Raw genomic sequence first — 27,914 nt, forward strand, 5'->3', positions numbered from 1 at the left:
TTCCGCTGCGTGTGCCAGTCCAACTTCTCCCTGACCTCATCAATCAGGAAATCGGTCTCCATCTCACTGAACTCCTCCCCAGCTCCCCTGGCTGGGACGGTGTGAGGCACCTTTTCCGGGGGCTCTGGGTCCAGGGTGAGCAGCCCCCACTGCATGACGAGATGCTTACGCCTTATGTGGAGTTCGATGGGGTGGGCAGGCTGTTGTCCCATCATTGGCAATGCCGCTGTCCTGGGCTTGCCTGGCTCCCTAGGGGGTGGAGTGGCCCAGGCAGGGCAGTCTCTCTCACGAGGGGAGAATCTCTGTGCGACTCTCCCACCATCTTAGGAAACGCCTTCATTTGGATCTCCAGGCATTTCTGAGCCACGTGCTCCTGCAGCTTGACCACCGCCGTGGGCACAAGCCTTGCCATTATGGCATCAGGGGATGCCATGATCCTGTGGGCCTTTTGGGGCAGGGATCCCGAGGGGCACACACATGGTTCCTGGATCTCCTGTGCACGCTGAATGCCCTCATCGGATCTCAGGGGCATTGGGACCTTTGCTGTAAATCCACATTTGGGCCGATCTGTGTTGAATTCCCATTGCCGCTTGGTGTCCAGCTCCCCCAGCAATGGCTCCCCCAGGATGGGGGTTTGTGGAGCTGGAGGCAGAGGAGCTGTGTGGGGTTTCTGGGGGGTGAGGGGTAAGCCCTGCTCGTGCTGGAGTCTCTTTGAGTGCACGTGACAGTCCAGCTCCTCCCGGACTTCAACGCTTAGGAAAAGGCCCCTGCTCATGTTGAACTTCACCCTGGGGTCTCTGTCTGGTGGGCGCAGAGCAGGGGCATTAGGGATCACCTTAGCCAGCGACTCAGTGGATAGGGTTGGTGCCCCCGGTTGGCTCTGCAGATGCTTCTATCGGATGTTGAAGTCTGAGCCATGGGCTGACGTCTGGTCCAGACCCGTGGTCTGCTCTCGCCGGTCTTGTCTGCTGTGGGCAGGAGGCCTGGGGAGAGGCTGGGCTTGGATGGGATGAGTGGATCCTTCCCAGCCCACGCCAGGCATGATCTCCCTTGTGCAGCAGAGGGGCTCTGACCGAGTCACGGAGGCTTCTGCCAGGGAAAAGGAGCTGTGACTCCAGAGGGAAGAGGGGATGGATTCCATAGAGGAATAGGAGAACTGGCTCGCCGCAGATGTCGTCACACTTGGCCTGTGGGAGAGAGCAGACAGGGACAGATGGGACATGGCCCTGCTGAGCTAAGCCTTCCAACTATACTGCAATGAGGCAGTGCCTACGCATGCATGGCACACCACACTCTGACACAAGGACATCAACTGGCTGACGAAGGACTGAGAGGGGGAGCTGGCACTCAATTGATCTATAACGATAACCCCTTTGTCACACGCACATGTGCAGCACCTAGCACAATGGGGCCTTGAGCATGATTGGGGACCTAGTGCTATTTCAATAGAAAGATTAGCTAACAAATTTGGTTTGGGTGAGGAAGATGTGAGCATGTGTGTGTAACCCTTGCCAGAGCATGTTGTGAAGGCCAAGACCATAAACAGGGGTCAAAAAAGAACTTTACACCGGATTCCAGGCCAGGGACCCTCAACCCAGCAGTTCTGGGCTTTCCTCTCCCAGCCTTCCCTGCTACTTCCCTGGACTGCTTCCTGCCATTCCTGGTTCCCCTCCTTGCTCTGGGTGCACCAGCTCCAAACACGTCCCCCTCTGCCCAGGGAGGGGTGCCCTTTCCCAGCAGCAGCCCCTGTCTGTTGCCAGCTTCCTGGCTTTATGGGCCCCGCCTATTCCTGCCCAGCTGAGCCTACTTGCCATCAATTCCCTGCTCCTTGGCTCTTCCTCCAGGGACACCATGTAGAGTTAATGGGTCTGCCTGGCCACCTTAGCCCCTTCCAGTCCTGTGTGGGGTGGACACCCCATCCCAGGGGGTCATCTGATTGCTGTTTCTTTCAAACACAGCAGGGAGCAGGGGCAGGTTCTAGACAGTCGCCTGCTGGGAGATATTGCCGGACAGAAGGATTTGATCCTATTCACAACCCAGCTTGTGGTCTCTGCATTTAATTTCTGATAGTCCCTCACCTCACTGTCACTGATATCTCACCTTGGAATCTAAAGAATCTTAGTGGCTTTTTCCCTGTTATTTTAGGATCCTGGAGTGTCTGGTTTTCTCTGCTCCCTCCTCTCTCCATTCACTATCCGCTCCCACCCAGCCCCCAGTCTGGTGCCCCCGTGCAGTTGCCTTACGGTATCAGAATTCATCCAGGTGTCTGGCCACGTACTCTATCCTCCTCTCAGCGATCCTGATGGTGTGAGCCAAGGGGAGCTTCTCCAGGTACATGTGGCAGCTGGGGAACAGAGAGAGCAGGTAGCTGAGGGCCAGCCCTGCCCTCAGGCCCTCTTTTACCCAGAGGGGCGGCACTGAAAGGCTCCCTGTCCCATTCTCCACTGAGACAGCCTCCTCCTCTGCAATACCCAGGCCTTGGATGTTCTGGTTTTGGGTTAGCTGGATTGTTAGGTGACCCCTGTCTAGTGTGGAGAAGGGGAGAGTGAATCCTCCTGGCAGCGTGTGTGTCATGTCCCTTCCACAGAAGCTATCAACATATAGGATAACAGCCTACTACAGCTACCAACTAATGCAGCTGCCTCTTTAGCTCTAAGGGGTGCTTTCTGCTGCAGAGCTGAAGGTCCAGGGTTCAAATCCTACTGGGAACCCATGCTGGGGGACTTGAGGTGCAAGAGGGGCCATTACACAAGTGCTGCCGGATCCCTTTCACCCTAATCACCGTACCAGAAAGGCCAGCCTTCCTCCTGACCTCTCCACCTCACCTCCCTGGTGTGCACGGGGCTGCTCCCATCAAACATCTTTTCCCCCTCTTGGGAGGGGAGGATGGTCCACTCCAGTCGACACAATCTACCGCCGCCCCCCCGTCCCCCGCAGGTTAAATGAGCCGCATGATGTTAGAGTAAGGGAATGACCCACTGTACGATGCATGGGGGTGGATTAGAGATGGCAGCTTCTGCTGGGTGGGAAAGAATTGCATGATTCTAAGGAGAATAGTTGCTTGCCTGGTCTATAGGTCGGGGCAGGGGAGGGATTACTAGGGCTACTGCCCCTGGGGGCGGGGATGAATTGCATGACACGAGAGGAGGGGACTGACCCACTGCAGATTTATGGAGCCGGGCATTGCTTACCATGCCTCTAGACGTGCACAAGCCTCCTCCAAATCCTCCTCACAGCGTCCAAAACCTGCCAGAGGTGAGACATAAAGGAGACGTTGAGCTGCTTGGGCACCCTCTGCTTCCTAGTGCCCCAGAGCCCCAGATTTCAGGGGCCCCAGCCAGTGCCTCTGCACGACTGTGGGCATGACTGTGCCTTTGCAGGAAGAGGGGAGGCAGGTGGGGGAATAGACCCTATTTCTCTGCTTTGGGTGGGGCCCGAGTTTGCAACCCCAGATGTGGGGTCAGGGGCTGCTTACCTTTCGGTTTCTTCCTTTTGTCTCTGCGCCTCGTCTTCCTCGGAGAAGCCTGCCACACACAGAGAAAGCAGCAGGGTTATAAGAGAACTCCTCAATAAAACGGGGATAACAATGAGCCAGAGGTGATTGCCATGTGGGGCCAGAGGGAAGTTTTTCCTTGTGGGAGAGTATTGCACTAGGAGGCATCATGGGTAGGCATTGTGCTTTTCTATGATGCAGCCAATATACGGCACACAGCACAACCCATAACAGGGGTCACTGGAATAATCCAGGGGTTGGAGAAACAGGGATTGCTGGTACCAGGAGCCTGCAGAGTTTAGAAGCATTGCAGGAGAGAATAGAAGTGCTGTTGCTGGGTCTGGTTCTCTCCCCCCCTCCCCCGCCAGTTATGAATTGCAAAACTGGTTTTTAGAATAAACCAAAAGCAAGTTTATTAACTACAAAAGGTAAATTTCAAGAGATTATTAGGTACAGCAAACAGATCAAAGCAGATTCCTGAGCAAATCAAACAAAACACGCAACGTAAGCTTAATACGCTAAATTAACTGGTTAATAGTAGAAAGCAACAGAGGGTCCTGTGGCACCTTTAAGACTAACAGAAGTATTGGAAGCATAAGCTTTCGTAGGTAAGAATCTCACTTCTTCTGATACTTGGTTAATAGTAGCACATTCTCACCCTTTAAATGTTGTTTTGTGCAGGTTGCAAAGTTTCTTGACGGTAAACTGCACTGATTGCAGTTTAAATATCCAGGTATTCCTTTCACAGGCTAGATCTTTCCCCACTGGGCTCAGCCCCCACCCTCCTCCCCCTCAGTTTAGTTCCTTTGTTTCTCCAGGTGTTTTCAGCAGTCTTCCTTTTTGGGCAGGGAGGTGGTGGAGAAGAACCTAGATTAACTCACTTCCAAGCCTTCAATAGGATTGGGATATGACAGGAATCCTTTGTCTCCCAGTTTGACCCCCACCCCCAACTCCCTCCTAGTGGAAAAATACCACCAGTCCAAAATGATGTCCAGTACCAGGTGACATGATCACATGACCCTGCAGTGTCAAAGCAGCATCCCAGGAAACTTCTCAGGAAGGAGGAAGTTTAGTATCTTCAAAGTCCTAATGGCCCATCCAGGCTGATTGCCTACTGTTTGGTGGGCAATCCCCTGGTGCAAGCACTTTTGTAATTGATACAGAGCCCATATTCCTAACTTCAGATACAGAAATGATACATCCATACAAATAGGATAATCACATTCAGTAAATCAGAACCTTTCCAATGATATCTCACATGACCCATCTTGCATAAAAAATACCTTAGTTATGCCATATTCATAGAACAATATTTCTATGAAGAATATAGGGCGTAATGTCACAGCGGTGAAGAAGCATGTGGACAAGGGCAATCCAGTGGATATCGTGTAACTGAACTTTCAGAAAGCCTTTAAGAAGATCCCTCCCCAAAAGTTCTTAAGCAAAGTAAGTTGTCAGGGGATAAGAGGGAAGGTCTTCTCATGGACCAGTAACTGGTTTTAAAGATGGGAAACAAAAGGTAGGAATAAATGGTGAGTTTTTGGAAGAGAGATAAATAGCAACATCCCCCAAGGATCTGTACTGGGACCAGAGTTGTTCAACATATTCATAAATGATCTAGAAAAGGGGGGAAACAGTGAAGTGGCCGGATTTGCAGATGATACAAAACTAAAGATCGTTCAGTCCAAAGCTGAATATGCCCTCCTTGTTCCTAGATGTAGAACTCTGTGTTGGGCTGTATGAAACCACATTTTGTTTGAATGGGCCCCATTTGCCAAATAAACTCTCCAGAACTCTCTGTATGATTGCCCTATCCTCATCGTTATTTCCCATTCTGCAATCTTTGTGTCATCAGCACATTTTTATCAGCAGCAATTTTATATTTACGTCCAGGCTACACCTGATGGCAGGTTGCTGGTCTGGCATCTGGCAGGAGCTGATGTCGTCTCTAGGTCAGAATGGAGCTGCCCTCCTGCAATTTCCCTCTAGCCTGTGAGCTGTCAATGCTGTGCTTCCATCAGGAGATAGGATGTGGCAACAGCCCAAGGGGGCTGAGCTGCTGAGCTCAGAACTAGGCAGGAGAGAGGGCATCAGATTTCCCAGGAAAACCCTGGGTCTTTTCAAAGCTTTATGACTCTCAAGCCCCTGGGCAAGGGACGTTTTTTCCCTACTTGTGAAGCAGAATCTCCCAGCCTGAAGTGATAATCTAGTGTTACAAGTGCAGAAAAACGTTCATGGTATCGCCTGCCCAAGCATTCCAAAACCATGCGCTGGGCCCCACCAAAATCATGAGATTGACTTCAAAATAACGATATCTTAAAAAAAATTCATCTGGGGAACTCTTCGTTTGCCTTCTGGTGTCTGAGCTGCTAGGGTGCACTCAATTTCCATTTTCCAGCTTCTCTTTGCAACCGATGTGCTAACAAATAAAATAAAATGAAATGAAATCAAATAAAAAGCTGAGATTCTCAGATAAATCACTTGACTCCAGCAGTGTGAGCTTTAAGAAAAGCACCCTATATCATGAGATAATAAAGAGCCCTACCTCTTATCTAACACTTTTAGTCAGTGGATCTCAAAGCACTTTACAAAGGAGGAAAGGAGGTCTGTAGTATTAGCTCCCTTTTAGGGATGGGAAACTGAGGCACAGAGAAGAACAGTGACTTTCCCAAGGTCACCCAGCAAGACAGTAGCAGAGACAGGACCAGAACTTAAGTCTCCTGAGTTCTGTCTAGTGCTCTATCCACTATGCCACAGTGCATTTGAAGTAAGGGGTCATAGTCAGTACATTCCTGTGGTGTGTGGTGGTTATTTTGGCTCTCCCAATGCCATAGTTGTTGAAGTGACACATTTTGACCTGTGACCTGTGCTGGCCCAGGGGCATCATTGTTAAAACAAGTTTCTCACAGCAGCTTCTTGTTAGGCCTGAACACAAGTTAACTGGACCATGTCTCCAATGTCCCATTGGGAAAGTTTAAAAGCCACTGAAGGCCTTGCAGTGCACTGACATACTGGGATTTTCAGAAAGCCTTTGACAAGGTCCCTCCCCAAAGGCTCTTAAGCAAAATAAACTGTCATGGGATAAGAGGGAGGGTCCTCTCATGGCTCAGTAACTGGTTAAAAGATAGAAAACAAAGCGTAGGAATAAATAATCCATTTCTCCGAATGGAGAGAGGTAAATAGTGGTGTCCCCCAGTGGTCTGTACTGGGACCAGTCCTATTCAACACATTCATCAATGATCTGGAAAAGGGGGTAAACTGCGAGGTGGCAAAATTTGCAGGCAATACAAAACTATTCAGAATAGTTAAGTCCAAAGCAGACTGTGAAGAGTTACAAAAGGATCTCAGAAAACTGGGCGACTGGGCAACAAAATGGCAGATGAAATTCAAGGTTGATCAATGCAAAGTAATGCACATTGGAAAACATAATCCCAACTCTACAGATAAACTCATAGGGGCTAAATTAGCTGTTACCACTCAACAAGAGCTCTTGGAGGCATTGTGGATAGTTCTCTGAAAACATCCACTCAATCAGCAGTGGCAGTCAAAAACGGAAACAGAAAGTTGGGAATCATTAGGAAAAGGATAGATAACAAGACAGAAAATATCATATTGCCTCTATATAAATCCAGGGTACACCCAGATCTTGAATACTGCCTGCAGATGTGGTCTCCCCATCTCAAAAAAAGGCCAATTAAGTAAGAGAAAAAAACCCTTTTGAAGTGATAATCAAGATAGCCCAGTTGTTTCTCTTACTTAATTGGCATCTCAGAGTTGGTAAGACAACTCCCACCTGTCTCTGTATGTGTATATATATATATCTTCAATATTATGTTCCATTCTATGCATCCGAAGAAGTGGGCTGTAGCCCACAAAAGCTTATGCTCAAATAAATTTTTTAGTCTCTAAGGTCCCACAAGTACTCCTGGTTTTTCTATCCTACTTGTTGCTTGGAGGTAATGAATTATTCATTTGATCTTATAATAAATATTTGAACTTGTAATATACCTGTAAATGCCAATTAGAGGCTGCTCTGCATTTTAATCGGAGCAAAACAAGTCTGTATTTGCATGCTCTTTTCAGACATTTTGTTCTTTGTGATTTTGCTGAATTTAAAGTGTTCATGAAAACTGGAGGATTCAAGAAGAAGCCTCTTCTTACTGGATCACTATATATGGAGTTATCTCAGCAGGGACAAAATGCCACAGGTATGTCTTACATTAGGTAGCAGCAAATGTTCTATCATCGCTAGCTGGGGTAGTTGGGGCAGTAAGGAACAACCAATGAATGGAGCCACGAGCTCGGTCTGTGGCCCTGTCTCTCTCTGTGGATGTGTCCTGCCAGCCCAATGGGGCCTGGTCAGAACAGGGGGCCTCTGGCCACCCACCCTCCCTTCCTTCCATGGGGCTGTGTCCAGGCAAGCTCTGCTGAGAGTGTAGGATGGCTGCAGGGGGGTTGGGGAGCGTGTCCTCCTACCATCCTGCTTCTCCTGGAGAAACTGTGCTGGGTCGCCATGGCCATCCAGATGACCAGGACCAGAAGGACGCAGGTGTACAGCACCCAGGGGCTGTCCCAGCAGGCCCAGAACCAGCTCTGCGTGATCCCCATCCTTGTGCTGGGGAGGACTGTCTGGACACTGGGCTCCCTGCTGGTGTTGCCACTGGATCTCTCCCGAGAGGCTGTTTGTTCCAGTGACGCATCATAAAGGGCCAGGACCAGGTGGGTCCTGACATCACAAAGGGACTGCACGCATCAGAGGTGAGCAAGATCCTCAGCTCCCTACAGCCCCTCCCCAGTGTTAGGGGGCTTATGTTTTTCCCCTTTTACTTTCCTGGTTCTTCTCGCATGAACAGAGCAACAATACCCCAAGTTCAAAGGCGCAAACAATTTGATGTTTATTGGGGTAAACTTTTAGCAAGCATCATTTTAGTTGCCGTTCTATTTTCAGGTACCATGGTAGCTGTTACACAGGTGCTGGCCTCCTCGTTGAGCATTTTGCGTTTTCGTACACATTTTCCACCCCTGTCAGCCTTTTGAAGCCATCCCCCACCCACGTCATGCTAGCAACAAGACAAACACCACAGACAAACAACGCAAAACATAGATTCATAGTATTCTGGGTTATTCTTTCACTGGCGCCAGCACGCTTGTAGAGTGTCTGAAAAACAAAAGAAACAATTTTTACCCCCTTTGGTGGGGACAGATTATTGCTTAATAATAATACCAATTCCTTTTACAAATTTCCTTGCTAATTGCAGGAAAACCAGAAGAATTACCTTTAGGCTGTTCTTATTTTGTTTTATAGTCAGGCTAGTGAATTACCCCACTCACTGGTCATTTATGAAATTTATGAGGTGGCGTACCTCAGTTTCCCCTCTTGTACAACAGACCAGGTTTGCAATAGTTTTTTTGCTGTACCAAGCTTTACGTTTATTTTCAGGTAATAGCTGAGAGACAGCTTTAGATTTTGGCTTTGTATCTCCCCCCTCCCACACACACACACCCCGTTAGGGTTAACCTGTCCCCCTTATTTTCAGGCTTGACTTGTTTTTTCACCTCCCTTTTCTGGAGGGCCATAATCTGAGTCTTCTAGTAGCTTGTTTGCTGACCAGATGGATTTATTATTTCCAGATTTTTTGTGCTGCTACTTATGGGTAGTTTTCTTCTTCCCCCATCAGTTAGGTAATTTGCATTTACACAGAGGCTTTCTTGGCTTGCCTCTGGATCCAAAGCGATCAGCAGCTCAGAGACTGTCTTAAAAGGGACACATTTCACTTCCACCAGAGTTCTCATTACTTTTCACTTTCATCTCCTGCTTTAAAACACACAGAGATTTGAAAAAGAAAGCACAATTTATTGTGGCTTCTTTTGGAGCCCTAATAGGATTTTAATTAAGTACCATGTTTTGTTTTCATTTCTTTTACCTCTTTTCCAATATACACTGCACATGTCCTGGGAAATAGTTTAATTTCCATAACATTATATTAGTCATATTAATTTTACACAAGGTGTAACTGCCTTCCCATGCCCACAGAGTTTTCATGCACCCCCACCAAAGCGACAGTCCAATCCCCCAGAGCTCCCCCAAGGCTCAGTGTTCCCATCATTGCTCCTCTTTTCCTTTTCCTATGCATGCACAAAACTATTTTTGCCTAACATTTTTTGCACTGTGATTACTTTTTTTTTTTACACAACTGTACCCCAATTACACTCCCATCTTGTACAACCAGAGACAGCCAGGGGCAGTCAAGTTAAGTTCCAGTAGAAACCCCTGACATTCCTTTAGTGATTTTGATCACATTACCCAATAGTTAAATAATTTGATTAGATTATTTCTCCTCCCGCTGCCTGCAGCAGTCCCCTATAGACCATTTTTGTGGGAAAAGGGCCCATTTTTTCTCAGAATAGCTGTAAAGGCTTCTGGGGACAGAAGCATCGTGGTGGTAGTAGCCACTCTTCCTGACCCCCGGTATAATTTAATTACCAAGCTTCCATCCAATGTGATTGCACAGAGTTGCACATACAGTTACATTTATAGAACTGGGTTTTATTATTAAACCAAAAACTTGCTTCTTGTAACACCACAACTGTTACCTGTACCATTTTCACAACTCCCAAATGTTTACTTTCCTCCAAACCCTGATTTATTAATTTTTGCAAAAAGTATTTGTAACTTTTTACTTACTTTTTTAAATCACTTACTCCTACAGTTAGTTTTTTAAGGTAGCGCACTTTGTTTTTAACAACTCAGCCACCAAGTACAATTATTGCCACACAGCCGCCTTAACCTGTGCTGTCTTTACCTTGAGACTGTTCAAAAGGCAGTAAAACATTTGTCTCCATGGTTGCCCATGGATCTGTTACTCCAAAAATTCCAGTGGACTACAGCAGACCTCCGTCGTACTTTGTCCCAAACAAAACAAACCACCAAAAACATTTCACATAAGTATCCAAAGTCCCCTCCACTAAAACTTCAGAAAAACAAAAGTATGGAACGGCCGGGGGAGAGGAGGGGGAAGAGGTGGAAAGAAACCAATGAAGCCTGTCAGGTCAGTTTAAAGTACAGGCTACCAGCAGCAAATTAAGTAAACTGAGGGAAAGAAGAAGGAAAAGAAGAAAAGGATATACTTAGCGCTGAACCAAGAGTAGACTCCCCGGGTTGGAACAGTTGGGAACCCTTCCCCCAGGTTCTCAGCCTGGCTCTGGGAGAAGACTGGGGGTCATTACCTGCTCCTGCAAACCCGGCCATTTTTCAGGTTGAAACCTTTTCTTTTTTCCTCCACTTCCCCAGGGCCAAGTCCCAGCTCCTGTCTCTAAAGGTGGTCTGTTAACTCTGCTTCTGACTCTAAACCCTGATGGGCCAAATCATCTTTAACCACCCGAACTACTCTACACCCCTTCAGCAGCCCTTGCTGAAACAGCACCAACCTTGAAAGTTTACTGGCAGCTTCCCATAATGCTGCCCTTACTTCAAACCTCTCACAAGTGGACTGAAGTGCCTCCTTTCCCTGGAGGGCATCCAGTCCCCATGGGCAGGGACCTTCTTCCACTACCCATATACCAAAGGGGGGGGGGGGGCTCCGCAGCCACCCCCATCCCTCTGGGTCCCCTAACACTGCATCCATTTCCTTTTTAATCTCATCCCAGGCTGACCGCTGCTCCTGGTATGGGCCCTGGTTCTTCCTTATCCATTTATCCAAAAAATCCTTTTCCCTGGCTTGCCAAAACCCGCAACTACCATCACGAGAGTTCGCTATATCCCCTCCAAGCAGAGCTGCGTGGACTGTTGGGGGTGGGCGGGGGGGACTTACAGGCTGCCACTCACCTATCCGATGCGATGCATCTGAGTCACGGCACCAAGATGTTAGGGGGCTTATTCCTTCACCCTCTCACTTCCCTGGTCCTTCTCGCATGAACAGAGAGCAACAATACCCAAAATCCAAAGGTGCAAACAATTCGATGTTTATTGGGGCGAACTTCCAGCAAGCTCAAATCCAAGTTTCCTTCCTCAGTGTCCCCCTTCCCAGCTTTGACACCACAGAGCTATCCCTGTTCCCATTCACTGTTCCTATTCCCCCCTTAGCAAAACATGATTCCAATTTCCCCACCCTCATTCCCTGTTCCCATTCGCCCCCCCCCTTACTTCCTGATTGACTGTAGGCTATATAGTAAAACTTGAGTTGTGCTTAGCTATACCTTAACCAATCATGTTACTGAAATTTAACTAACCAATTCTAACATACTCTACCATGGTTCTTTAACCAGTTATATCCCACCACCTTAACAAACCCAACAAAATTAATTATACAGCAGACAGAAACAATTACAGAACCAAACAAACCATGCAAATAAACATACAAAACAATACAGAAGCAAGAATTTTACACCCCAGCTATTGATAAGTGAGTTCTTGCCAGACAGGATGCTATTAAACTAAGTTTCCTTTTACATCTTCTAGGCTCTTCCCTTTCTCTGGAGGTGACAGGAATATCAGGACAGGATTGGATTCCTAACCGCCAATAGCACCTTATTTCCATGGGACTAGTCTGGAATGTGAGGATGTGACCGCTCACTTCTCAGCTTAGGGCTGCCTCTGCTGCTTAGCCGAAGGCCTTACTTAGCCTAAGAACAGAGCCTCAGACTGTCCCTTACACCTAAAAAAAAGGAATTAAAATCACTTTTTTTCTACCTCGATAACAGCTAAGTGATAAGAATACACCTAAATTCTTAAAGTATAGGCCTTTGTAGACAGGCCTGAATATCTCTATCCTAACACCCAGCACCCCATGTAGGTACTTAGAGACTGTGACCGAGTCACCCCGTAACCTTCTCTTCATTAAGCGAAAGAGATTGAGCTCGGTGAGTCTCTCACTAAGAGGCAGGGTTTCTAACCTTTGAATCATTCTTGAGGCTTTTTTCTGACTTCTCTTTCATTGAGAACAACCTTCTGGAATAACAAGGAGTCTGGTGGCACCTTAAAGACTAACAGATTTATTTGGGCATAAGCTTTCGTGGGTAAAAACTTCACTTCTTCAGATGCATAGAGTGAAAGTCACAGCTGCAGGCATTATATACTGACACATGGAGAGCAGGGAGTTACTTCGCAAGTGGAGAACCAGTGTTGAAAGGGCCAATTCAATCAGGGTGGATGTAGTCCACTCCCAATAATAGATGAGGAGGTGTCAATTCCAGGAGAGGAAAAGCTACTTTTGTAATGAGCCAGCCACTCCCAGTCCCTATTCAAGCCCAGATTAATGGTGTTAAATTTGCAAATGAATTTTAGTTCTGCTGTTTCTCTTTGAAGTCTGTTTCTCGTCCCCTAGTGCCCCTCCTCTACTTGCGCTACATTGATGACATCTTCATCATATGGACCCACGGAAAGGAGTCCCTTGAAGAATTCCACCTGGACTTCAACAATTTCCACCCCACCATCAACCTCAGCCTGGACCAGTCCACACAAGAGATCCACTTCCTGGACACTACAGTGCAAATAAGTGACTGTCACATAAACACCACCCTATACCGGAAACCTACTGACCGCTATACGTACCTACATGCCTCCAGCTTCCATCCAAGACACACAACACGATCCATTGTCTACAGCCAAGCCCTAAGATATAACCGAATTTGCTCCAACCCCTCAGACAGAGACAAACACCTACAAGATCTTTATCAAGCATTCGTAAAACTACAATACCCACCTGGGGAAGTGAGGAAACAGATTGACAGAGCAAGACAGGTCCCCAGAAATCACCTACTACAGGACAGGCCCAACAAGGACAATAACAGAACACCACTGGCCATCACATACAGCCCCCAGCTAAAACCTCTCCCGCGCATTATCCACGATCTACAACCTATCCTGGAAAATGATCCCTCACTCTCACAGACCTTGGGAGGCAGGCCAGTCCTCGCTTACAGACAACCCCTGAACCTGAAGCAAATACTCACCAGCAACTACACACCACACCACAGAAACACCAACCAAGGAACCAATCCCTATAGCAAACCTCGTTGCCTACTCTGTCCCCATATCTACTCTGGCGACACCATCAGAGGGCCCAACCACATCAGCCACACCATCAAGGGCTCATTCACCTGCACAGCCACTAATATTATATATGCCACCATGTGCCAGCAATGCCCCTCTGCCATGTACATTGGCCAAACCGGACAGTCCCTCCGCAAAAGAATAAATGGACACAAATCGGATATCAGGAATGGTAACATACATAAGCCAGTAAGTGAACACTTCAATCTCCCTGGTCATTCTATTACGGATTTAAAAGTCACTATCATTGAACAAAAAAACTTCAGAAACAGACTTCAAAGAGAAACAGCAGAACTAAAATTCATTTGCAAATTTAACACTTGTAGTGCCCATCTTTAAAAAAGAGAAGGAGGAGGATCCGGAGAACTACAGGTCAATCAGCCTCACCTCAGTCCCTGGAAAAATCATGGAGCAGGTCCTCAAGGAATCAATTATGAAACACTTAGAGGAGAGGAAAGTGATCAGGAACAGTCAGCATGGATTCACCAAGGGCACCAAGTCATGCCTGACTAACCTAATTGCCTTCTATAAGGAGATAACTGGCTCTGTGGATTAGGGGAAAGCAGTGGATGTGTTATTCCTTGACAGCAAGTTAAAGAAGTATGGTCTGGATGAATGGACTATAAGGTGGGTAGAAAGCTGGCTAGATCATTGGGCTCAACAGGTAGCAATCAATGGCTCCATGTCTAGTTGGCAGCTGGTATCAAGCGGAGTGCCCCAAGGGTCGATCCTGGGGCCGGTTTTGTTCAATATCTTCATTAATGATCTGGAGGATGGCGTGGACTGCACTCTCAGCAAGTTTGCAGATGACACTAAACTGGGAGGCGTGGTAGATACGCTGGCGGGTAAGGATAGGGATACAGAGGGACTAGACAAATTAGAGGATTGGGCCAAAAGAAATCTGATGAGATTCAACAAGGACAAGTGCAGAGTCCTGCACTTAGGAAGGAAGAATCCCATGCACTGCTACAGACTAGGGACCGAGTGGCTAAGCAGCAGTTCTGTAAAAAAGGACCTTGGGGTTACAGTGGACGAGAAGCTGGATATGAGTCAACAGTGTGCCCTTGTTGCTAAGAAGGCTAGCAGCATTTTGAGCTGTATAAGTAGGAGCATTGCCAGCAGATCGAGAGACATGATCATTCCCCTCTATTCGGCATTGGTGAGGCCTCATCCGGAGTACTGTGTCCAGTTTTGGGTCCCACACTACAAGAAGGATGTGGAAAAATTGGAAAGAGTCCAGCGGAGGGAAACAAAAATGATTCGGGGGCTGGAGCACAAGATTTATAAGGAGAGGCTGAGGGAACTGGGATTATTTAGTCTGCAGAAGAGAAGAATGAGGGGAGATTTGATAGCTGCTTTCAACTACCTGAAAGGGGGTTCCAAAGAGGATGGATCTAGACTGTTCTCAGTGGTACCAGATGACAGAACAAGGAGTAATGGTCTCAAGTTGCAGTGGGGAAGGTTTAGGTTGGATATTAGGGAAAACTTTATCACTAGGAGGGTGGTGAAGCCCTGGAATGGGTTACCTAGGGAGGTGGTGGAATCTCCTTCCTTAGAGGTTTTTAAGGTCAGGCTTGACAAAGCCCTGGTTGGGATGATTTAGTTGGGGATTGGTCCTGCGTTGAGCAGGGGGTTGGACTAGATGACCTCCTGAGGTCCCTTCCAACCCTGATATTCTATGATTCTATGATAGTTTGTTAAGATAGGCACTAGAAAGCATTTTTCTCTTTATTTTCTCATAACCATTTCTGACTTTTATACCTCACTGCTTGTACTCACTTAATAGCTCTCTCTTTGTAGTAAATAAACTTGTTTTATTGTTTTATCTACACCAGTATGTTTAAGTTAAAGTGCCTGGGTAACTCTATTTAAGATCATAAGCTGGTGTCTATCATTCCCTTTAAGCAATAACAGACTTAATATATTTGGACTGTCTAGGAGAGGGTGGGCTGTACAGGACATACATTTCTGGGGGGAAATATGGGACTGGGAATGTGTTGGGGTCACCCTGAAATATAACCCAGGCTGGTGAGAGCCGGGGTGTGACTGGCAGTACGCAGTTACATACAGGCACATCTGGGAGTGACCTACATGCTGGCAAGCTGTTTTTGAGCAGCCCAGGTTGGGCATTACAACAGTCAGGCATTGCAAGGCACCCCAGGTTTCAGGGCAAGGGTGACACAGCCCCCCACTAGTCTAAACTGCACCCAGATATGTCACAGAGGGGATGGGTGGGAAATCCCTTCCTGACCCCTACTGGTGGCCAGCAGAAACCCTGAAGCATGAGGTTTTAGGAAAATAAGACAAAAACCGGAAGTGATCCCCATGGCTGCTGAGCCCTGCCCCCCACCATGACAAACAATCTTGTCAGGTAATCACATTCTTAAATTTGTCCAGATTGCTCTTAAAACTAAGTTATTTGCCCTGACAACGCCAATTGAGAGGCTGTTCTAGAACTTCACCTCTCTGGGTTATGTCTATTTGTTCTTGTGCCAACATTGTCCTTTAGCTTAAATAACTCACTTTTCTCCCGAAAGTATTTAGAGAGAGCAATGATATCCTCTCTCAGCCTTCTGTTCCCTAGACTAAGCAAGCCAAGCTCCTTCAGTCTCATAAGATAGGCCCTCCGTTCCCCTGCTGATCCTAGTAGCTCTTCTCTGCTGTCACTATCGCATCATCACTGCCACATTGTACAGTCCTTTCTTAATTGTCACACAGACATCCCATCACCCAAACAGAGGACTTTGAAGATGCTGAAATGTCAGACACACAGGATCCATCCAACATGTGACTTCACAAACAGAATCATCTTCTGTCAACTGATTACACAGACTGATAAAACTATTCACCCATGCAATATCATTGCCATGGAAAAACAGCATCAGCAGGTCACTCATTTCTGTTTTATAAGAGGTATGCAATGCTTTGGGGTTTTTTTTTTTTTTTTTACAATTGATCTTAAGTCCCATAGGGTCAGCAAATATTCTATATTGGATGACCAGCTGTCTACTGTGGAAGAAGAGTGGACTTCATTTTAGGATTCTATCACAGAGTTTGCTGGACAAAAACTGGGATTTAAGAGAATAAAAAAACAATGTTGGATTACAGATGATACCATCAAATTATGAGAAAGAAAGAAAGAGGCCTGTTGGAATGATCATAAGCAATGGTGGAATAGTATGACTCAGTGCTTTGAGGAAGCCTCTGAAAGACATGACCAGAAATGTAAATTTGAGATTTTGAACATCCTAACTGGTGTCCATTCTCGCAGCTTCTGCCAGTGAAGGACAAAAATTTAGCAAAGGTATAACAAGAGCCAATGGCTGGAAGTTGAGGCTAGATAAATTCAGAGAGGAAATAAAGTGTAAATTTCAAAGCGTGAGGGTAATTAACCATTGGCACAATTTATCAAGGGTTATGCTGGATTGTCCATCCCTGTCAAATTTTAAATCAAGATTAAGTGTTTTTCTACAAGCTCCACTCTAGGAATGATTGTGGGGCGGGTCTCTGGCCTGTGCTGTGCAGAAGGTCCCTTTGGGCTTTGGAGACCGTGACTTATCATCCCCATGTAGAGGTGGAGATCCGAAATACAGAAAGAGTGACTTGCTCAGCATCATATATGGACTTGGGCTAATCAAAGCCTTGAACCCCCGTCTTAGGGAGCTAAGGCTAATGTTTGACCCACCAACCAATCCTCCCTTCCTGCTAAACAGTACCCTGAGATATGACTCATGCCTTTCTCTCAGGGTATGTCTACACTACGAAATTAGGTCGAATTTATAGAAGCCAGTTTTATAGAAATTGGTTGTATACAGCCGATTGTGTGTGTCCCCACATAAAATGCTCTAAGTGCATGAAGTCGGCGGACCGCGTCCACAGTACCAAGGCTAGCGTCGAGTTCCAGAGTGTTGCACTATGAGTAGCTATCCCACAGTTCCCACAGTCTCCGCCGCCCATTGGAATTCTGTGTTGAGATCCCAATGACTGAATGATGGAAAACAGTGTCGCGGGGGGTTCTGGGCACATGTCGTCAGGCACCTCCCTCTCCATCAGAGCAACGGCAGACAATCGATTCGCGCCTTTTTACCTGGGTTACCTGTGCAGACAACATACCACGCCAAGCATGGAGCCCGCTCAGCTCAGCTCACCGTCACCATATGTCCTCTGGGTGCCGACAGACGTGGTACTGCATTGCTACACAGCAGCAGCTAATTGCCTTTTGGCAGTAGATGGTGCAGTATGACTGGTAGCCTTCATCGGCGATCTGGGTGCTGGCAGACGTGGGGCTGCATTGCACACAGCAGCAGCCCCTTGCCTTTTGGTAGAAGATGGTATATTACGATTGATATCCTTCGTCGTGGTACTGCAGTGGCTGTCATTCATGGGCACCTGGGCAGTCTTGACGATGATGGCTATCAGTGGTAGTATGCTATTTTCTGCCAAGCGCCCAGTATTTTCTGCCAAGCACCCAGAAGATGACGAGGGCTATCAGTCATGCTGCACCGTCGTCTGCCAGCTTAAGATGTAAAAAATAGATTTGTTCTGTATTCATTTGCTTCCCCCTCCCCCCGTGAAATCAACGGCCTGCTAAACCCAGGGTTTTGAGTTCAATCTTGAGGGGGGGGCATTCTGTGTGACAATTGTTTGTGTTTCTCCCTGATGCACAGCCACCTTTATTGATTTTAATTCCCTGTACCTGTATGCCATGTCGTCACTCGCCCCTCCCTCCCTCCCTCCTTCAGTCAGATACTAGTTTCGCGCCTTTTTTCAGCCCAGACGCCATAGCACTGGGATCATGGAGCCCGCTCAGATCACCGCGGCAATTATGAGCACTATGAACACCACGCGTATTGTCCTGGAGTATATGCAGAGCCAGGACATGCCAAAGCAAAACCAGGACCAGCTGAGGAGGCGACTGCAGCGCGGCGACGAGAGTGATGAGGAAATTGACATGGACATAGACCTCTCACAAAGTACAGGCCCCAGCAGTGTGCAAATCATGGTGTTACTGGGGCAGGTTCATGCCGATTCTGGGCCCGGGAAACAAGCACAGACTGGTGGGACCGCATCGTGCTGCAGGTGTGGGACGATTCCCAGTGGCTGCGAAACTTTCGCATGCGTAAGGGAACTTTCATGGAACTTTGTGACTTGCTTTCCCCTGCCCTGAAGTGCCAGAATACCAGGATGAGAGCAGCCCTCACAGTTGAGAAGCGAGTGGCGATAGCCCTGTGGAAGCTTGCAACGCCAGACAGCTACCAGTCAGTCGGGAATCAATTTGGAGTGGGCAAATCTACTGTGGGGGCTGCTGTGATCCAAGTTGCCAGGGCAATGAAAGACCTGGTGATCTCAAGGGTAGTGACTCTGGGAAACGTGCAGGCCACAGTGGATGGTTTTGCTGAAATGGGATTCCCAAACTGTGGTGGGGCGATAGACGGAACCCATATCCCTATCTTGGCACCGGAGCACCAAGCCACCGACTACATAAACCGCAAGAGGTACTTTTCAATGCTGCTGCAAGCCCTGGTGGATCACATGGGACGTTTCACCAACATCAACGTGGGATGGCTGGGAAAGGTACATGATGCTCGCGTCTTCAGGAACTCTGGTCTGTTTCGAAAGCTGGAGGAAGGGACTTTCTTCCCGGACCAGAAAATAACCGTTGGGGATGTTGAAATGCCTATGGTTATCCTTGGGGACCCAGCCTACCCCTTAATGCCAATGCCGGTTTGATGTGAGAGATCACTCACGCAGTGCCAGGCAACAGATTTCAGCTTGCAGGCAGCCATGGTAAGCCACAGTCTTTTGGCTTTTTTCACCTTCTTAACATGTGGGAATGGTTTCAAACTGTAGCGCCCTCATTTCCCATACCAAGCACCCGTTGGGTTGGCCATTTAAAATGGGTTTGCAATGTAAAAGGAGGGGCTGTGGTTCCCAGGTTAACATGCAGCACAAACCCAACTAACCCTCCTCCCCCCCAACACCCAATTCTCTGGGATGATCACTTCACCCCTCCCCCCACCGCGTGGCTAACAGCAGGGAACATTTCTGTTCAGCAGAGTAGGAATGGGCACCTCTGAATGTCCCCTTAATAAAATCACCCCATTTCAACCAGGTGACCGTGAATGATATCACTCTCCTGAGGATAACAAAGAGTGATAAGGAATGGATGTTGTCTGCATGCCAGCAAACACCGGGACCATACGCTGCCATGCTTTGTAATACAATGATTCCAGACTACGTGCTACTGGCCTGGCGTGGTAAAGTGTCCTACCATGGTGGACGGGATAAGGCAGCCCTCCCCAGAAACCTTTTGCAAAGGCTTTGGGAGTACATGAAGGAGAGCTTTCTGGAGATGTCCCTGGAGGATTTCTGCTCCATCCCCATACACGTTAACAGACTTTTCCAGTAGCTGTATTGGCCGTGATTGCCAGGGCAAATTAATCATTAATCATTAAACACGCTTGCTTTTAAACCATGTGTAATATTTACAAAGGTACACTCACCAGAGGTCCCCGGTGTGCCCTCAGGGTCTGGGAGCATGCCTTGGGTGAGTTCGGGGGTTACTGGCTCCAGGTCCAGGGTGATAAACATATCCTGGCTGTTGGGGAAACTGGTTTCTCCGCTACCTTGCTGCTGTGAGCTATCCACATTATCTTCATCCTCCTCTTCCTTGTACCCCGAACCCTCTTCCCTGTGTGTTTCTCCAGTGAAGGAGTCATAGCACACGGTTGGGGTAGTGGTGGCTGCACCCCCTAGAATGGCATGCAGCTCCGCGTAGAAGCGGCATGTTTGCGGCTGTGCCCCGGACCTTCCGTTTGCCTGTCTGGCTTTGTGGTAGGCTTGCCTTAGCTCCTTAATTTTCACGCGGCACTGCTGTGCGTCCCTGTTATGGCCTCTGTCCTTCATGGTCTTGGAGACCTTTTCTAATATTTTGCCATTTCTTTTACTGCTACGGAATTCAGCTAGCACTGATTCATCTCCCCATATGGCAAGCAGATCCCGTACCTCCCGTTCGGTCCATGCTGGAGCTCTTTTGCGATCCTGGGACTCCATCACGGTTACCTGTGCTGATGAGCTCTGCGTGGTCGCCTGTGCTCTCCATGCTGGGCAAACAGGAAGTGAAATTCAAACGTTCGCGGGGCTTTTTCTGTCTACCTGGTCAGTGCATCTGAGTTGAGAGTGCTGTCCAGAGCGGTCACAATGAAGCACTGTGGGATAGCTCCCAGAGGCCAATAACGTCGAATTCCGTCCACACTACCCCAATTCTGACCCGCTAAGGCCGATTTTATCGCTAATCCCCTCGTCGGAGGTGGAGTAAAGAAACCGGTTTAAAGGGCCCCTTAAGTCGAAAGAAAGGGCTTCGTCGTGTGAACGTGTCCAGGCTTAATTCGATTTAACGCTGCTAAAGTCGACCTAAACTCGTAGTGTAGACCAGGCCTCAGAAAGTGCTCTGTCTCAGAAGAGAGGCAATCCACATGGAGATTATGACTGACTCACTTTAAGGCATAGGAAATTACTAATGTAAACTGTGCTTAAAGAAACTTGTCACCACCCATTTTGCATCTAGCCCTATGGTTTAGTTTGTATTGCACAGCAGCGTGGATGCTCATTATAGTACGCCTAGGATTTGCTTCTTTGCCGATGCCACTTGCTATTCTTTTGGCCGGCTTTGAGAAACATGTGTGTCTTTGTGCCAAGGAGACGCTCATTTGGGGCAAAAGCTCACACTCTCATATTGGTCCAAAGCACACCCATGGGGCTTCCCAATGTTTAATTTGACATTAAAATGTTACTGGCCATATAGCCCTCTCCATTATTTGCTTCTTCGCTAGATGGATGAATTTCTCCATCACAGCTTCCTGTGGAGAGAACCATTGCTGAGATAATGCCATGGGAAGTTTAATTATTATCTTTGTAGAGACCACAAAACCACACTATTTTTGATGGGGTTTTGTGTTGGCATAGCTGAAACCATAAAGAAATGTTCAGTCAAAAGCCACAGCTGTTCCCATTCTGTAGATTATAGGTGTTGGCATGTAACTGTAGCACCCTCAGCTAGAATCAGCCAACTGTACAAACAAGATAGTACAGTTACAGGAAAATTTGGAAACACAAGAGGAATTCTACTGACTGGTGGAGAAGATGATGATTTGTGTCGTTCTGCGACTCCAGAGGTAATGTGTGTCCCCGGCCCTGCATTGAACAAGTGGAAGCCAGGAAATAACACTGCTTCTTCCACCTACAAGTTAGTCACTCTGAACTCTTCATAAGCCTTGGCTGTTTCTTTCACCAAGAAAAGAAGTGTGACTCACTTTGGGGGGAGGGATACCTCAGTGGTTTGATCATTGGCCTGCTAAACCCAGGGTTGTGAGTTCAAACCTTGAGGGGGCCACTTAGGAATCTGGGGCAAAATCAGTACTTGGTCCTGCTAGTGAAGGCAAGGGGCTGGACTCAATGACCTTTCAAGGTCCCTTCCAGTTCTAGGAGATGGGATATCTCCCTTATTTATTCAGACAGGTTAGGGTAACAGACACAGATTTCTGTTTTGTATGGTGGAGACCAGGGAAATTCAGGTACCCAAGAAATTCTGGTGTCTCCAAGGAAAGTACACACACGGCAGCCAGCACTGACTTCAGAAATGCAGCAGTGGAAATCTGGGCAGCTCCAGTGAAAGGAACAGGCCAGACTGAGTCACTTTGACTCACACTTGCTTTCAGTGAGGCTCATCAGGGGTAAGATGGTCTTTTATGGGGTCTGGCTTGGGGAGTAAGGAAGTGACCCTTTTGGGAGCATATATCTAAAGCTAGCTTGTGGCTTGGGCACAGCCCCGAACAAGGGGTGGTGTATTCGCTGCACTGGCCCAGAAGCAGCCCCAGGAGGTGCTGCCACTCAGACACCCTGCCACAGGATACACTCACTGCTGGGGCACCTCCTTGTGGCCGCGTCTGGGGATTAGCTGCACTTAGGTCCGACGCCCCTTTCCTCACCCCGTGGTTTCTCTCTCTCTCTCTGGGACTCAGGGTACTCCTTCTTTGTGACTTAGCCCTCCAGCCAGGTCACTATGGTCATGCCCTTCTGGGGTAGCAAAGTCCCACTGGACGACTGTCCTAGGAAGTCTTCTGCCCCACTGACCAGACTGGGCCACTTCCCTCAGTGGCTGGTAGGGGAACCCAGGCCTTCCCCTCCACTCTGGGGTCCAGCCCAGGGACCCTACAACCGGTAGCTGAGGTCTGCACAATCCCAAACCTTGCTACTGTTTCCCTGGGCTGCTCCTACTTCACCTCTGCCAGGCTCTTTCTCCACCCTCGTCTGGGTACGCCCTTCCCTCAGGGCTGGGACTCCAGAGCTGCTGGTCTCCCCATGGTTTCCTCCTTTCCCTCGCCAAGGCTGGAGAGTGACGGCAGAGCTCCACACTGCAGCCTCTGTCTGCTGCAACCTGCCTGGCTTTAGCATACCCCACCCGTTCCTTCTCAGCTGGGCTCTCCTCCCAGTCAGGGGTTGCTTATCCAGCCCAGTTCCCCTCAGGTGTAGCCTATCAAGTTAATTGACCCCCTTTTCAGCCTCATTAACCCTTTCAAGGCTGGTCAGGGTTGAGCACCCCGTCACACACCCCTCCGAGACACAATCCCTCCCTGCTTCCTCCTTATGCTGCTGTTGTGGGATAGTACGTGGCTACTGGCCTACACCAGAATAAATTACACCTCCTGGGCACTAGACAATATGATGGGCTGTCAGGAGTCAAGGCTCCACCCACTGTACCCTGACCCCAAGGCCTGGCTATTCTACGCAGGGGTGGGGGTGTTCTTATCCTCCTGCACCAGTGGAGGAGCTCATGAGCACATCCCTGGGGCTGGTCAGCGACCCTCAGCCTGTCTAAAATATCAATATTTGCCAAACTGAAAAGGACAAAATGGGGGGATAGGCAATGTGTGGGACTGGGTGTGTGTGAAAAGTGCCTGCCCGATAGCCAGTGTGTGCGGTACTGTACGGCAAGGGGTAGTGTGTGTGTGTCAATCAGACATGGGGTCAGAGACAATTCCAGTGGGACACTATAGGCGCTGGGTCTCTATCCCACACTAAAGGGGCTTGGAACAACATAGCAATTCAGGGCTCAATCATAAGCCACCCTGTGTCCTGCACAAGGGATAAATGGGCATTGCCATTACTCCCACGCCTGGGCAGGGAGCGGGCAGGCAGGGGCAGGGAGCCTGCAGTGCCTTGACACCCCCTGCCCCCAGTGTGCTGGACATGGCAGCGGAACTGGCACAGCGAGGGAAGTGACCTCTGCTAGGTAGAGGGCTGGCACCGCTCAGTCCCAAGGAGCCAGGAACCAGGCTGTCCCACTGAGAGTCAGCTGCTCCTGGGGCAGCACTGAGACATGCTGCCCCTCCCAACATGCTTGTGCCAAATCCACCAGAGGCAGCAGCTCACATGGTGAGATTGAGCCCACCCTTCCCTGGCACTGGGCACAAGGGCTGGTAGTTGTCCTAAGGTAGCGAGCCTGCACCTACTCCTCTCTGGGTCAGGCATTAGATTCCCCCTTTGCTTATGTGTTTCCGGCAGCACCTGAGCCAAAGACCCAAGTGCACACACAGGAGTTCTGAGACCATCCATATGGAAGGATATTAGGCCAGGGAACGGACCAACAGGCTGATGGGATGGGAACTGAAAGGAATTCAACAGCAACGGTGAAAAAACAATGCACAATCCCTTCCCCCACCTCCAGGGGTGCCGCTAATCCATCCGGTGGTGTGCGCACAGCTGAGTTGCGCTAGCTGGGTGAGATGTCTGCTCAGTTTGGACCTCCGGCCTGGTGGGGTGCTGCTCCTCGGCCTCCACCTTCCCTTGGGACTCGCCCAAAGTGCTCGCACCAGCCCCAGCCTAGCTGTGCCAACCACAGCTTTAACCCCTTCCACCCTGCTACACTGACCATACCGCAAATCCCCCATCTTTGGTAATTTAGGGTATGACTCAGTATTGCTACAGTCTGTGGAAGTCACTGGGGTCATTGTATGAGTGGAAGATTAGCTGTGGCATTGAATACACAATGGTTTAGCCACTGTAACATCCCCTTGCTTGGGGTTCTTTGGAGCTTGGCTCCTTAGCTAAAGAACAGATTTCAGAATCCTTAGAAATCGATCCGATTGATTACTAAAATGGTTATTTAGTTTTTAAATTCGAATGACAGAATGTAAAAATGTTGGCTACAGGATAGTATTTACAAGGTTTAAGAGAATGGATGTAGCATAGAATATTAGAACTTAACAAGCAATAAGAAATCAAATCCCAATACATCAGTCTTATCAAAGAGTCTGATTTTAGTCCTGTACTCTTCTGGGCAGGTGTTTTGGTACAGTAACTCCCCACTTAACGTCCTCTCGCTTAACGTCGTTTCGATCTTACGTCCCTGCTCAGTTACAGAACATGCTCCATTTAAAGTTGTGCAGTGCTTCGCTATAACGTCGTTTGGCTGCCTGCTTTGTCCACAGCTGGCAGCCCCCCATCAGCTCCCCTATGCCCCCCACCAGCGCCTCCTGCCCGCCGGCAGACCCCGCGGATGAGCGCCTTCCCCCTCCTCCCCCCGCCTCCTGCCCGTGGCAATCAGCTAGCTTGCGGCGTTCAGGAGGGAGCGGGGAGGAGCGAGGACTCCGCGCGCAGGCTCCCCTTCCCTCCTGCCTCCTGAACACCGCAAGCCAGCTGATTGCCACGGGCAGGAGGCAGGGGAGGGAGGGGGGAGGACGCGGTGTGTGGAGTAAAGGGGGAGGGGGGAAGAAGAGGAGGGTTAAGGGTGGGGGTTTGGGGAAGGGGTGCAGTGGGCGGGCCGAGGGTTGAGCCCCCCGCCCCTGGTGCTTGCAGAGTAGGGGAAGCTGCCACTGGTGCTGTGCAGTGTGCTTCTAGTCTACAGCACCTTCAGCCTCCTTGCCTGCCTCATTGTCTCTAGTGCCAATGGGCTGTGCCTGTGTGGGGTAAGGCGGGGGCACCTCCCAGCTATAGTATTGCACTGTACTGTATGGCAAAAAAAATTTCCCTGGAACCTAACCCCCCATTTACATTTATTCTTATAGGGAAATTGGATTCGCTTGACATCGTTTCGCTTAAAGTCGCATTTTTCAGGAACAGAACTACACCGTTAAGTGAGGAGTTACTGTATACGTTTACACTTGACTTGCCAGAGTGTGTGCTCCTTTCTATTTCCCTCAGTAGGGTATGTCTTTCCATTTTTAATGCCTCTAACCACCTTTTTTACTCTGCTGTTTAGCCACGGTGGCATTTCTTTGAGCCTCTTACTTTTTTTTATTGGGAGTTCACATTTAGTGTGAGCCTCTGTTATGGTGTTTTTAAATAGTTTCCATGCAGCTTACAGGCATTTTACTCTTGGGACTGTTCCTTTGAATTTCCATGTAACTCGCTTCCTCACATTTGTGTAGTTCCCCTTTTGGAAGTTACATGCTAATGTAGTGGGTTTCTTTGGTATTTCTCCTCCTATTAGGAATGAATTACATTATGGTCGCTATTATTGAGCGGTCCAGCTATATTAACCTCTTGGACCAGACCCTGTGCTCCACTTAGGACTAGATCAAGAATTGCCTCTCCCCTTGTGGGTTCCAGGACTAGCTGCTCCAAGCAGCAGTCATTACTGGTGTCTAGAAGTTTGATCTCTGCATCCCATCCTGAGGTGACCTGTTCCCTGTCAATATGGGGATAGTTTAAATCCCCCATTATTATTGTTTTTTCTGTGGGTTTTTATAGCCTCTAATCTCCCTGAGCATTTCACAGTCACCTGCAGCATCCTGGTCAGGTATTGGTAGTATATTCCTACTGCTATTCTCTTCTTATTCAAGCATGGAATTTCTAGCTATAGAGAGTCTGTGGTACAGTTTGATTCATTGAAGATTTTTACTATACTTGACTCTGCTTTCTTTCTGACATAGAGCCACCCTTCTCCCCCTCCGGGTGATCTACTCTGTCACTTCTATGTATTTTGTACCTGGGTATTAACTGTGTCCCACTGATTATCATTGTTCAACCAAGTTTCTGTGGTGCCTATTATATCAATATCCCCATTGAATACCAGGCACTCAACTTCACCCATCTTAGCCTTTATACTTCTAGCACTTGTATACAAGCACTTATAAAATCTGTCAATATTTTGTTGTCTGCCTTCATGTGGTGTAATTGAATGGGACTCTTTTCTGTTTGAGTTTTTCTCTTCTGCTCCTACCTGTACATTACCAATCTCTATCCTCTCCTCTTTACTAGGATATAGAGGCTCCCCATGAATAGATACACCCCTTAGTATGTGCCTATCTGACCTGTGTGATCCTCCGCACCTGTCAGCTTTCCCCCAGCCCTTAGTTTGCAAACTCCTCTATGTCCTTTTTAATTTTACATGCCAGCAGTCCGGTTCCAGTTTGGTTTAGGTGGAGCCCATCCTTCCTGTATAGGCTCCTCCTTCCCAAAAGGTTCCCCAGTTCCTAACAAATCTAAACCCCTCCTCCCTACACCATCGTCTCATCTATGCATTGACACCCTGCAGTTCTGCCTGTCTAACTGGCCCTGCGCATGGAACTGAAAGTGTTTCAGAGCATGCGCCTATGGAGATCCTGGACTTTAATCTCTTCTTAGCAGCCTACATTTGGCCTCCAGGACCTCTTTCTTACCTTTCCCTATGTCACTGGTGACGAATATCCCACAATCACCAGCTCCTCCCGAGAACTGCACATTAGTCTATCTAGATGACTCAAGAGGCCTGCAACCTTTGCATCCAGCTGACAATTCACCATGCAGTTCTCCCAGTCATTGCAAACCCAGCTATCTATATTTCCAACAATCAAATCCCCCATTACTACTACCTGTCTCTTCCTATTAACTGGACTTTCCTCCCTCGGAGAGGTATCCTCCATGCAAGAGGACACCATGACATCATCTGGAAGGAGCATCCCAATTATGGGATCGTTTCCCTCTGCTCCAGTTAGATGTTCTCCTTCCCCAAGACCTTCATCTTCCTCAACAGCACAGAGGCTGTCAGGCGGTCGGTGGGACTGGTCTACTGTGTCCCTGAGAGTCTCATCTATATACCTCTCTGTCTCCCTTAGCTCCTCCAGTTCAGCCATTTCTGGCTCAAGAGCCCATACTGTGTCTCTGAAGGCCATGGGTTGCTTGCACTGAATGCACACACATGTCACCTGCCCACAAGGTAGGTAATAGTACATGCTGCATTCAGTGCAATAAACTGACTATCCCCGGCCCTGCGGCTGGACTGCTCCCCCCCGTATTTTTATTCTTGTGGGGGGGGTTGGGCGGGGGGTTACTGACCTAAGTTTAAAATATGTATGTTGGGGTATCTGGCTCTTATGTTCCCTTTCTAAA

At 48.3% G+C, this 27,914-nt stretch overlaps 1 long non-coding RNA gene and 1 pseudogene across 1 annotated transcript; one reads left to right on the plus strand and one right to left on the minus strand.

Moving 5' to 3' along the window:
• The window catches only part of LOC128845213 (zinc finger protein RFP-like), a 246,325-nt pseudogene that overhangs the window by 175,330 nt on the left and 43,081 nt on the right, over window positions 1-27,914 (plus strand).
• Window positions 8,364-10,519, minus strand: LOC128845549 (uncharacterized). The gene is made up of 2 exons (XR_008446669.1): window positions 10,297-10,519; window positions 8,364-8,651 (listed from the first exon to the last, which is right to left on the minus strand). It is a non-coding gene; the product is annotated as an uncharacterized LOC128845549 (long non-coding RNA).

The sequence above is a fragment of the Malaclemys terrapin genome, chromosome 11, assembly GCF_027887155.1.
Source record: "Malaclemys terrapin pileata isolate rMalTer1 chromosome 11, rMalTer1.hap1, whole genome shotgun sequence".
NCBI classification, from domain to species: Eukaryota; Metazoa; Chordata; order Testudines; family Emydidae; genus Malaclemys; species Malaclemys terrapin.